General features: G+C 46.5%; 1 protein-coding gene across 1 annotated transcript in view; it reads right to left on the bottom strand.

Moving 5' to 3' along the window:
• Window positions 1-9,723, bottom strand: part of FGF13 (fibroblast growth factor 13) — a 424,661-nt gene that overhangs the window by 327,322 nt on the left and 87,616 nt on the right. The gene's annotated exons all lie outside the window — the stretch shown is intronic.

Raw genomic sequence — 9,723 nt, 5'->3', positions numbered from 1 at the left:
CAGGTCTCCTCTCCTCCCAGGCGGCACAGGCAAGCCGGGAACCCCCCCAGCTCCCAGCTGTGCCAAGGTGCAGGAGCTGCTTTGCCACCCAAGAAAATGTGAGGAGGTGCCTGTGCCAACAGGTGTGGTGCAGGCGCAGAGACGGGGTGCGGCAAGTGCCAAAAAAATTAAAGTAAATAAAATAAAGGGGTGAGGATGGTCCATGCAATGCCCACACCCACACACATTGCAATGCAGGTGCACTGGTGTGCAATGCTCCACTGGGTATTTGCAAGGGGAGGGCTGATGCATCAATGCCACTGGAGCTCTACTGGCATGGGGAGAGGTGGCTGCAGCTGCCCTGTCGTTTTAGGGGTGCTGCCAAGAGCCTAGCAGGGGGACAGCTCCCTGCATGTGCACCGGACGCTGCAGCAGCTTGCAAAGAGGGGGTTTAGGCACTGCCCCATCTGCTTGCTGCCCTGCAGCCATGGCTCCCTCGCAACATCTCCCCCAGCACCTTGCAGCTGCATGCTCCAGACCTAGGACCTGGGGAGACACAGCCATGACATGAGCCTGCATGCTAAACCCTCCCTTGGCTCTCTGGCAGGCTAGGGGAAGACAGGAGCATGGATTTCCCTGGGGCTTTGGGGGTGTCAGTGAGAAAGAGTCAGCCCCATTCAGGCAAGAAGGCTGGGGTAGAAATTAGTGACTCTCCTATTAGCCTGTATTCACTGATTTCCCAGCTGGAAACAGGTGAAGTGCAGCATTGCGCTGGGTCCCTCACACAGCGGGGAGTGATTTGACTTGGGCTGTGACACCCTTGTTTCTCGAGCCAGTGACAAGTGTGCAAGGACGCGGCAAGCCTACCTGTGCTATAAAGCTTGGAAGGCTTTTGCGGCTCTCCGACTGAAGGGTGCTCTCCTTGGAGTCTGCCAGCCTGACCTAATACTCTGTAAACCACCCAGCAAGGCAACAGAGTCAGGACAAATAATGGGACTACTTGTCCCCGTGGCCATACCTCTCTCCAACTCGGGCTACTGACAGAGGGAGGACAGATGTGCAATCTTCTCCGGTGCCAATGGGCCAATATTTTCACAAGTAGCCAGCAACATTGAACAATCTCAATTTCTGTCTCAGCCAAGACGTTTAGGACCTATTCTCCAAAAACACCAAGCACCACTTTTCCTGTGGACTTTGGCTGGAGTTACAGGTTACCTCTGAAAATCCAGCCTCAAGTTGCCTACACAAAACAAGAGACCACGTCCAAGTGTTCATGATAGCGCTTCCCTGCATGAGAACAGTCCTCACTCATGCACACGGCCCCATCAAAGTTTGTGGGACTGCTTGCCTGAGGAGGGCTCAGTGAGACCTGCCCCTGCAAACCTATTGATTCAAATAAAACACTGAGTGCAATCAGCACCACCTGCTTCAAAGAAACCACACCTTGTGCCAGGAATGAACATAGCCTTCTGCTTCCCATACCAGACACCGTCTCCACGGGAGAGACGGAGTTAACACAGCTAAAGAAAAAAGTAAAATGCCAATTAAAGTGTTAATGGAATACAGCATGATGTATTCAAAATGTAAGGAAGTGAACGCCAGGCCAGGCAAACCACAGTGCCTCCTGTAACCTACTCAAAGTGAGCCTAATTTGCACTTAGTGCAAATGAGTCTTAGTTTTGACTAAAGCAGTCAATTGGGTTTAGCCACCCAAGCATCGGCGTGACAGGAGGAGCTGCCCTTGCCAACAGGTGTGGTGCAGGCACAGGGCTCTGCAAGCTAGGAGCGGGTTCAGCTGGTGCCAAAAAAGGAGGGGCGAGGATGACATCTTCATCATTTGGACCGAAAACCTGCAATCTCCGATTGATTTCCATCACAAATTCAATAATCACCACCCCTCCAATCTGACTCTCTCTCGAATACTCCAGCGCCAACATTTCCATTTTAGATACGATGATGGCTTATCCAGAATGGTAAAATACGAACCACCATATACAAGAAACCCACGGACCAACAGACATATCTGCACAGAGCCAGCAAGCACCCTGAGCACACCAAGAAAGCTGCACTATACAGCCAGGCCCTCTGATACCACCGAATCTGCACGGAGGAGAACACCTGTGATCGTCACCTCACAACTCTCAGAAGGGCTGTCACTCAACAAGGACGCACCCCGGGAGAGAGAGATCACACTTTTGGAGGAGCCACCCCGATACCACGTGAAGAACTGCTGCAGTACAAAAAGAAAATCCCCAGAGATGGCACACCATTCATTATGGCATACCAGCCTTTCCTGGAACCGATATGGAAAATCCTTAAACATTTGCAACCCATATGAGAAGCAGACCTAATTCTTAAAGAGATTTTCCCAGACCCATCCATGCAAGTCTTTAAACAAGCACTGAACCTCACCAATCTCAATTCCTATGGCCTGAAACACACCAAGTGGATCCAGACCGTGCCGGGACAAGAAATGTAAAACCAGCCAACACATCTCCACCACTCCCACAATTACTACACCCCACAACAGAGCCATCACCAGTCCTGGATCTTACACCTGCACCTCCAGAAATGTAATACACATCTCATCCAATGCACTAAACGTCCTGATGGAAGATATGTAGGAGAAACCATCGTGTACCAGGATCAGAGCACACAACTGCGGACCAGGATGAAAGCACACCGAAAATGTATCGAAGACAAAAATACCTCTGGGTGTCCACTTCTCACAAGACAACCATTCTCTCTCCAATCTCTCAGTTTTAATCCTCAAAGGGAATTTACAAAACACCTTTTATAGATGAGCCTATGAACTTCATTTCAGAAGTCTATTGGATACAAAAAACCATGGGCTAAATATAGACATTGGATTTATGGCACATGATAACCTGCCTGCCATCCGATAACCCCAGGTAAACTCTCTATATTTACCAGCTACAGTCTATCACCAGGTCAACCTTCTCCTTTCCCCCCTGCCACTTACCTGTCTCACACCCATGGCCTCTGATCCTCACTGCCACGCATTTGCATTTTCACAAACCTGCATTTTGCATATTAGCTTCTACCCCACCCAGGAGAGCACACAGAGACCAGCAGACTCTCCCTCTGCCTGCAGAAGGGTGTTTGTACCCAAAAGCTGGCAAAGAACAATTTTTCCTACTATTTAGCTGGTCTAATAGAAGATATCACATCTACCCCAAAAACCTTGTCTGCCTTAACGATTGTGACAGGGATATAGGTTGTAGCCATGTTGATCCAAGGACACAGGCAGACAATATTCTTTGGGTGAATCTGATATTTTTTATTAAACCAACTCAAAGAGTTGGAAAAATTCTTTGTAAGCTTTCAGGTATTAACAATTAACAACTGTGAGGCACTTGGATACTGTCTTGGTGAAGACTAGGTATTGCAGATCATTGATGTACAATGATTTTTATACATGTTCCTCTGAATCCAAATGGGGATATGCCTGTCAGTCAATTATCCAAACAATCCAACTACCTATGTATAGTCCTTACATGAAGTTTGGCCTTCTGGGTAAGCCTATAAGGCCATACGAGACATAGAAACATAACTTCATATATTCAGAGAGAATATAGATGTCCAGACAAAGAGGAAGATATAAGGTCTTGATTTAGAGGAAAGGCTGGAGTGGTTCATCTGGACAGCACCATAAACTAGGATGTGCAGGGTTTTAAATTTCTCCCAAGAAAGCAAGCAAATCTAAGCCCAAGAGGAAAAAAAAATCCCCACAAACACAGAGCATTAGAAAAAGGAAGAGCTATGGAAAGTTGAGCAACTGAAGAGACCTCACAGATGGGAGTAGCAGGAAGCTGGCATAGCTAAATGTGGCGTGCATTTTACAGGGGAGGGGGCCAGCAAGTGAGCCAATAAAGTGTGAGCTTCTGATATTGCACAGCCACTTTTCAAGGTTCGTAGACTCTGAGGGCAGGAGAGATGAATCTTAATCTGCACAGCAAGGTTGTTCACGTTACACGCTGCAAATAATACGTGCTAGGCTCATCCAGCACGCATACGTGCACACGCGCAGAGCTGAGCGCATTTGAAAGCCATGAGCTTGTAGCAGCACAGCTCAGGAATATGCAGCTGGGAAGCAGGGAGGTAGAAGAGCTAGGCATGTTTTGTTTGACACGTTGGCTTTGGGGCAGGACTCAAATGAGAGCGTTGTTGCATTTGTCCTTCCAGAAAAATCCCGTAGACCATTCTGCGCCGTTCCAGACATGCTGGGACTAGAACTGAATTCCTTATGGATTTGCAAATCCTAACTGCCTTGATATAGCATTACCAATGGCATCAGAAACTCAAGCAGTTGCACAGTTTGTTCATTCAAATTACACAAATATTTTCCTACCCCTAATTAAAAAAAAAAAAAAAAGTTACTACGCAGCTTTCCACTTCCTGCTCATTTCCCTTAAAAATATTCCTTTCATGGATGGTTCACAAAAGGTGGTCAGAATTCACCTCTATAACACATTTCCCAATTCAATTTTTGAAAGAGCTGGGCAGACCATAGTAACTTTTGTGATGATGTTTCTATTTCTACTCATCTCTGTAGTAAAACACTCATTGCACTCAGCTGGAACAACTGAAGTATAACGAAGGGATGCATTCTCCATAATGACATTTTCTTCTATTTTATTCAAAATGACTTTTTTTTTTTTATATGTCACCTAGAATCTGGCAGTGCCCATCACTTTATGACAGAGCAAGGGCCAGCCACCCATCGGCAGTGGTTTACGAGCACTCCTTCCAAAGTCTGCCTGTAACAGATCCAGACAGACCCCACTTTTTGTGTTAGGTCTTGATGTTGCTGGCAATGAAAAAAAAAAAGGGGTGGGGGGGGAAAAGGACACTACCTTTGACTCCTGCTTGTTCTGAAAAAAAAAAAACGGTAATTCTGGAAAGTTTGCCAGCTGCAGAAAACCAAATGACCTGGACCAAATAGGTCTTGTTCTCTCCTGGGTTAAAGCTTTTCTATGCTAACCAGTTTCTGGCGGCAGACAATAGCCATCATCACCCAGTCACCAGAGCGTGCAGAGGTCAGTGTGATCATGCAGTGACGGCGTGCTAGCAGGGCATGGGGTGCACCCTGGGGTACCACCAGCTGCTGACGGGGCCACTACAACCAGCAGAAGACACGTGCCTATACATCCTTCTGCCAGAGGCTGGATAGCCACAGAAGCTCCCTTGCATCAGCAGAGGTTCAATCGTGGCTGACAAAGGTCCTGCTGCGTAGAGGGGCTGCGAGCACAGGCTCGTTCAAAGTTTTGCAGATGCAACATTGTAGGATAGACTAAGAGAGGTCCACTCTGCTTCTAGAAGATGCTTAATCCGATTTGGGGGATGGACTCGGTGATCTGTTGAGGTCCCCTCCGACCCTAGCATCTATGAATCCCTAGCATATTTTACTGTTCCTATAGTCCCAAGCACTTTGTCCAGGCCCCACGAGCTAACAGCTTGCCGTGCAAAACATTCCTATTCCCGATTGCCAAGGAGCAATGGCTGGATGCAAATAGTGTGCTAACTAATGGGCAGCATGGAGATGGCAGCCTAATTTCTCTAAATAATTCAGTCAAACAGCAGAGCAGCCCTATGCAGAGAGGAGCAATAATCATCATGCACTTGCAGAGCGAAGCTCCAACCTCTTCAACACTCAGCGTTTCAATTTAAATGAAAGGACATCAGGCATTTGGCACGGCCGCCCCGCTCCTCGGGGTTGTCACTCTTCGCCACTAAACACGGTCGGCGCTTGCAAAATCGAGTCTCGGGGCTGTGCACTGACCCAGGTGGCTGAGCAAACTGGCTTGAGGTGCTGTACAGGAAATCCTGGGCAGCCCGGCTGGATCAGGGCTCTTGGGAGGGGACAAGGAAGTCCTTCACATAGGGGAACAAGTCTTCCAAACTAACAGAGGGTTATATATAACACCCATCCTCTACCCATCCTCATTTAGTTTCATCACCATCCATAGACAAGCCTCTACTTTCCGTAAGGACCACAGGAACTGGAGTTTAAGCAAAATAAAATTCTTTATAAAGTTACCAAGTTGATGAGCTTCCTAGATGATGATTTAATGCCCAAGGATCCATTCTAATATCAGGCATACAAAATCCAAAAGCACTTGAACTCCTACTGTGAAATGCATTTAAGAGGAACAGTCTCAAAGCAGATCCATCTCAGGCTCTGGAGTTAGGAGAATAAACAAGCTTTTTCCTAACCCCCCCCCAATAACAGTATATTTGACATATCCCCCTGACACGAAAGAAATATGGAAAAAGGATATTTGTGATGAAAAATTCACTTGTCAAATGTACTGCATTCATGAAAATCATTAATGAACAAACAATATTTAACATGGCTTATCTAGGAATGATATCCAATTTAAAAGGGCTCGATTTGTCAGGAGTGTTTGCATAGATTTGGGCTAATCCGCGGGCAAGAAAACTAAGCACAGACCTAATAATGTTTCTATTTTAAAAACATATCCCCTCTCAAAGATGTGTTATTACCCACAGTGGCATGCCAGTTTTTCTGAACTAAAGATACCAAGCTAAGATGCAGACTAGGAACCAAGTGCCAGCTCTTGTTCAAAGAAATCCCATCCTCCTTTGTGACAGAAAGGTGACGGCAGAGTTTCTGTGCACCTGATCACAATGAATCATTTGCCTGCTAAAATACAGTAATACCTGGGCCATTAAAGGCAGGCAGGCACAGGCTGGCAGGCATTTCAGGGTGCTCAGTCAATAGGCTACATTGCAGTAGAAACCAATGACGAACACACCAGTGATATAAGAGAAGTTGGCCAGCATTGTACTGGAGAACAAGCCAATGCAGACGTTAGCAGCAGAGGGCTAGCAAAGCACAATTAAGGGCAAAATGTCCAAAAAGCAGCTAGGTCCCCATCCTGAGAAAAGCAAACCACCAAACCAAATTGGAACCTGATGCCCTTTGTACAAATCTGGTACCTTTGTACCTTTAAGGGTCAAATTAAAAAACAAACAAACCCATAATGGACATGTTTTTGCATGAGATTGCCTTTTTTTCTCCTCTACAGGCAAGAAATGAGTAGAAACAGCTACGTGATCAATAGAAGATGCCTGCCTACCAACTACAGATGCTGCACCACTCACCAGGTTACATTTTTCATACAGCCCTTAGTATCTGAATACGAATACTTCATCATTATTTTTAACACGGCAGCCGATGTCGCGGCTCCTGCGCATCTGAAAAGCCACCCTATTCCTCTCCGAGAGAAGCTTTGGGGCATGCGGTTTAAGCTGAGAGCGTCACTATGTTGTAGGTTTTGCAAAAAGCCTGCAAAACTGAAGAACGACCGAGTGTGGGTGAGGAGAGAAGGGAGGAAAGGAAGCTTGCTGTGCCTTCAAACTTCATCCAAACCCAAATGGCCAAGCAGAGTCCCAGGACCCAAACCACAACTCCCAGAACTTGGCACAAAGCTCTGCAAGCCCCTCTTACCTATTTCACACTGCTGCTGCTAGGACGTAAACCTGGAGTGGGTGCTGATGTGCCGCCCGGCATCAAAGGCATCAGCCAGCTGCCTTCTAAAGGATCAGGTTTTTTCCCCATGTGCACATGCACACCCCCTTGTCATCAGATGATTCTGGACACCAGCATGCACCAACACTATCCAGTTCGAGATACCAAGCATTGTCATTCTCAGCAAGGGGCTGTGGGCCCAATTCCCAGTTGCACTAAAGGCATCTTTTCCCCTTCCAGACTGCATGAAGAAGCATGCAGAAGTTGCCCCGTGAGAATACACTACTGCTTGGAGAGGTCATCCTGCCCGATAACGGTCTTTTTGGTAGCCCAATTTTCACTTCCACCCTGGAGGGAGAGGGGAAGAGGTGGGGAGGGCACGAGGCTTCCAGCTAAGACAAGTGATAATGTTTCTAGACGCTCCAAAATTTCTTGCATTTCCAGGCATCGTGAAGGCCTGTGGCTGACCCAGAATATCCTAAACCAGCTTTCTCTCTTCTTACAAGGGTTACGCCTCCATGTCTTACCGCTCGCATGTAGGAAGCATCAAGCCAAAGGAAAGAGAAGGTTGGCCCCATAAAGACCAGTTAATACAAAGAGATGGGAGACTGGACCACCTGCTGAAGACGATCTCCCCTAGAGATTAACTAAGACTAAGTAATGCCAGGGTCCTGACATGCCAACGAGGCACTAGTCTGACTTTTCAGCATCTTTGAGAGGTGGGTGAGCATTTGGGATGGCTCCGAGTCCAATATCCTTATTCACATCGTGAGCTCACCATCCGGCCATCCTCGCGTCCTTACTACGTAAAATAAAAAAGTGCAAGACGATTGACTCAAGGGGTAAATGCAAATCAAGGCTTCCCTTTGAGTACAGCTTGTGTCTTGGTCCTTCCTTAAAACTTCACACTTGTTATAGTGCTAAGGAAACAGGATGCTCGGCCGTTCCAGCACATGACAGGACGCTGACAGGTGATGTGCAGGCTTTGCAGTGCTGAAAGAAAACGGCAGGTCGAGGGAGATGGCAAGGAGTATAAAATTCACAAGGCTCCAGTATCTGGACCTAAAAACCAAGAATAAACAGAGTAACGGGAAGACCTCTCTAGAGCGCCACAAATGGATGCAACTGGTGACAAAATGTTAGAAGTCTGGGAATGATTAGTATAGGCAGGATGTTGTAGCTATGATGGTCCAGGAAACATGTAAAAAGCAAGGTTTTCTGGGGGATGATAGTTTTGACTGGACCAGCTGTACTGCTGGATGAGATGTTAGGCAAGCTTTGGACTCCAAATGGCCTTCCTCAAGACACGAAGTTGGTCCAATACTGTTAGTCCAATAAAGGATATCGCCCCACACCAGAGGAGGGTTACATAGTAAAGAAGCAGATGACTTAAACAAATGAGTGGGATTGATAGAGCTAGCAGAGCAAATAAAGCAATAGCTGGACTAAAGCATGAAAAGGAAAGCTGCTAACCTATCACGTTGTTAGCAATGTGGTTTTTCTATGGAAGTCCTCATCAGCATCTGCCTTCAGAGTATCATGACATGTCTCATGATCAATTTGTTTTTAAACGCTTGACAAAATCATTCTGTGCCTGATTTATGCAAGACAGAGAGAAAAAGAGTTAGCTATAACATTTCTCAGACTCTCTCTTTTTTTTTTTTTTGAGCTCAGAAAACTCAAACCCGGTCTATTTGCAGACCTTCACATTTCATCTTCAAATGACAGCTAAAGACCAGATCGTTTGAAGACATTGAAAACTTGAACACAAAGTGATAAGCATGGCAAAAAAATAAAATAAAAAAGTCAAGCTGTGCACACGGTGAGGTATTCTCTACCGACTAACAAATGCTTTGCTGCAGAGCTGTCAAAGGATAGGCATGAGCTCAGTCATTTCCCACTGCTCTGATCCTTGTTATTCCTCCTCTCCTTTCCCGCACGAGATTTAAATTGTCATCGCCTCTACAGCTGGATGATGCCGTATGTCTCGGGTCCTGTTTCTTATCATACATCCTCATGGTTTTTTCCTCTTCCCCCATATGCTCCTTTCTTCCCCTCTTGATTCAGTGGGCTTCATCCCTCGCTCCTCCACACCGGTTTTAAATAGGCGGACCTCCATTGCCTCCGATGAAGTATCTCCCATTTTATGCTTCTGTAAGAGGAGAATTAGTCACAGTTTCTTTCGCTCACCGTAGCCTCCGTCATCTTGCGTACGAAGCCTTTTACCA

Source organism: Alligator sinensis, unplaced genomic scaffold (genome assembly GCF_000455745.1).
Source record: "Alligator sinensis unplaced genomic scaffold, ASM45574v1 scaffold1584_1, whole genome shotgun sequence".
Lineage (NCBI taxonomy): Eukaryota > Metazoa > Chordata > Crocodylia > Alligatoridae > Alligator > Alligator sinensis.
Note: the sequence above shows the minus strand (reverse complement) of the source record. Positions and strands in the feature narration are given on the sequence as shown.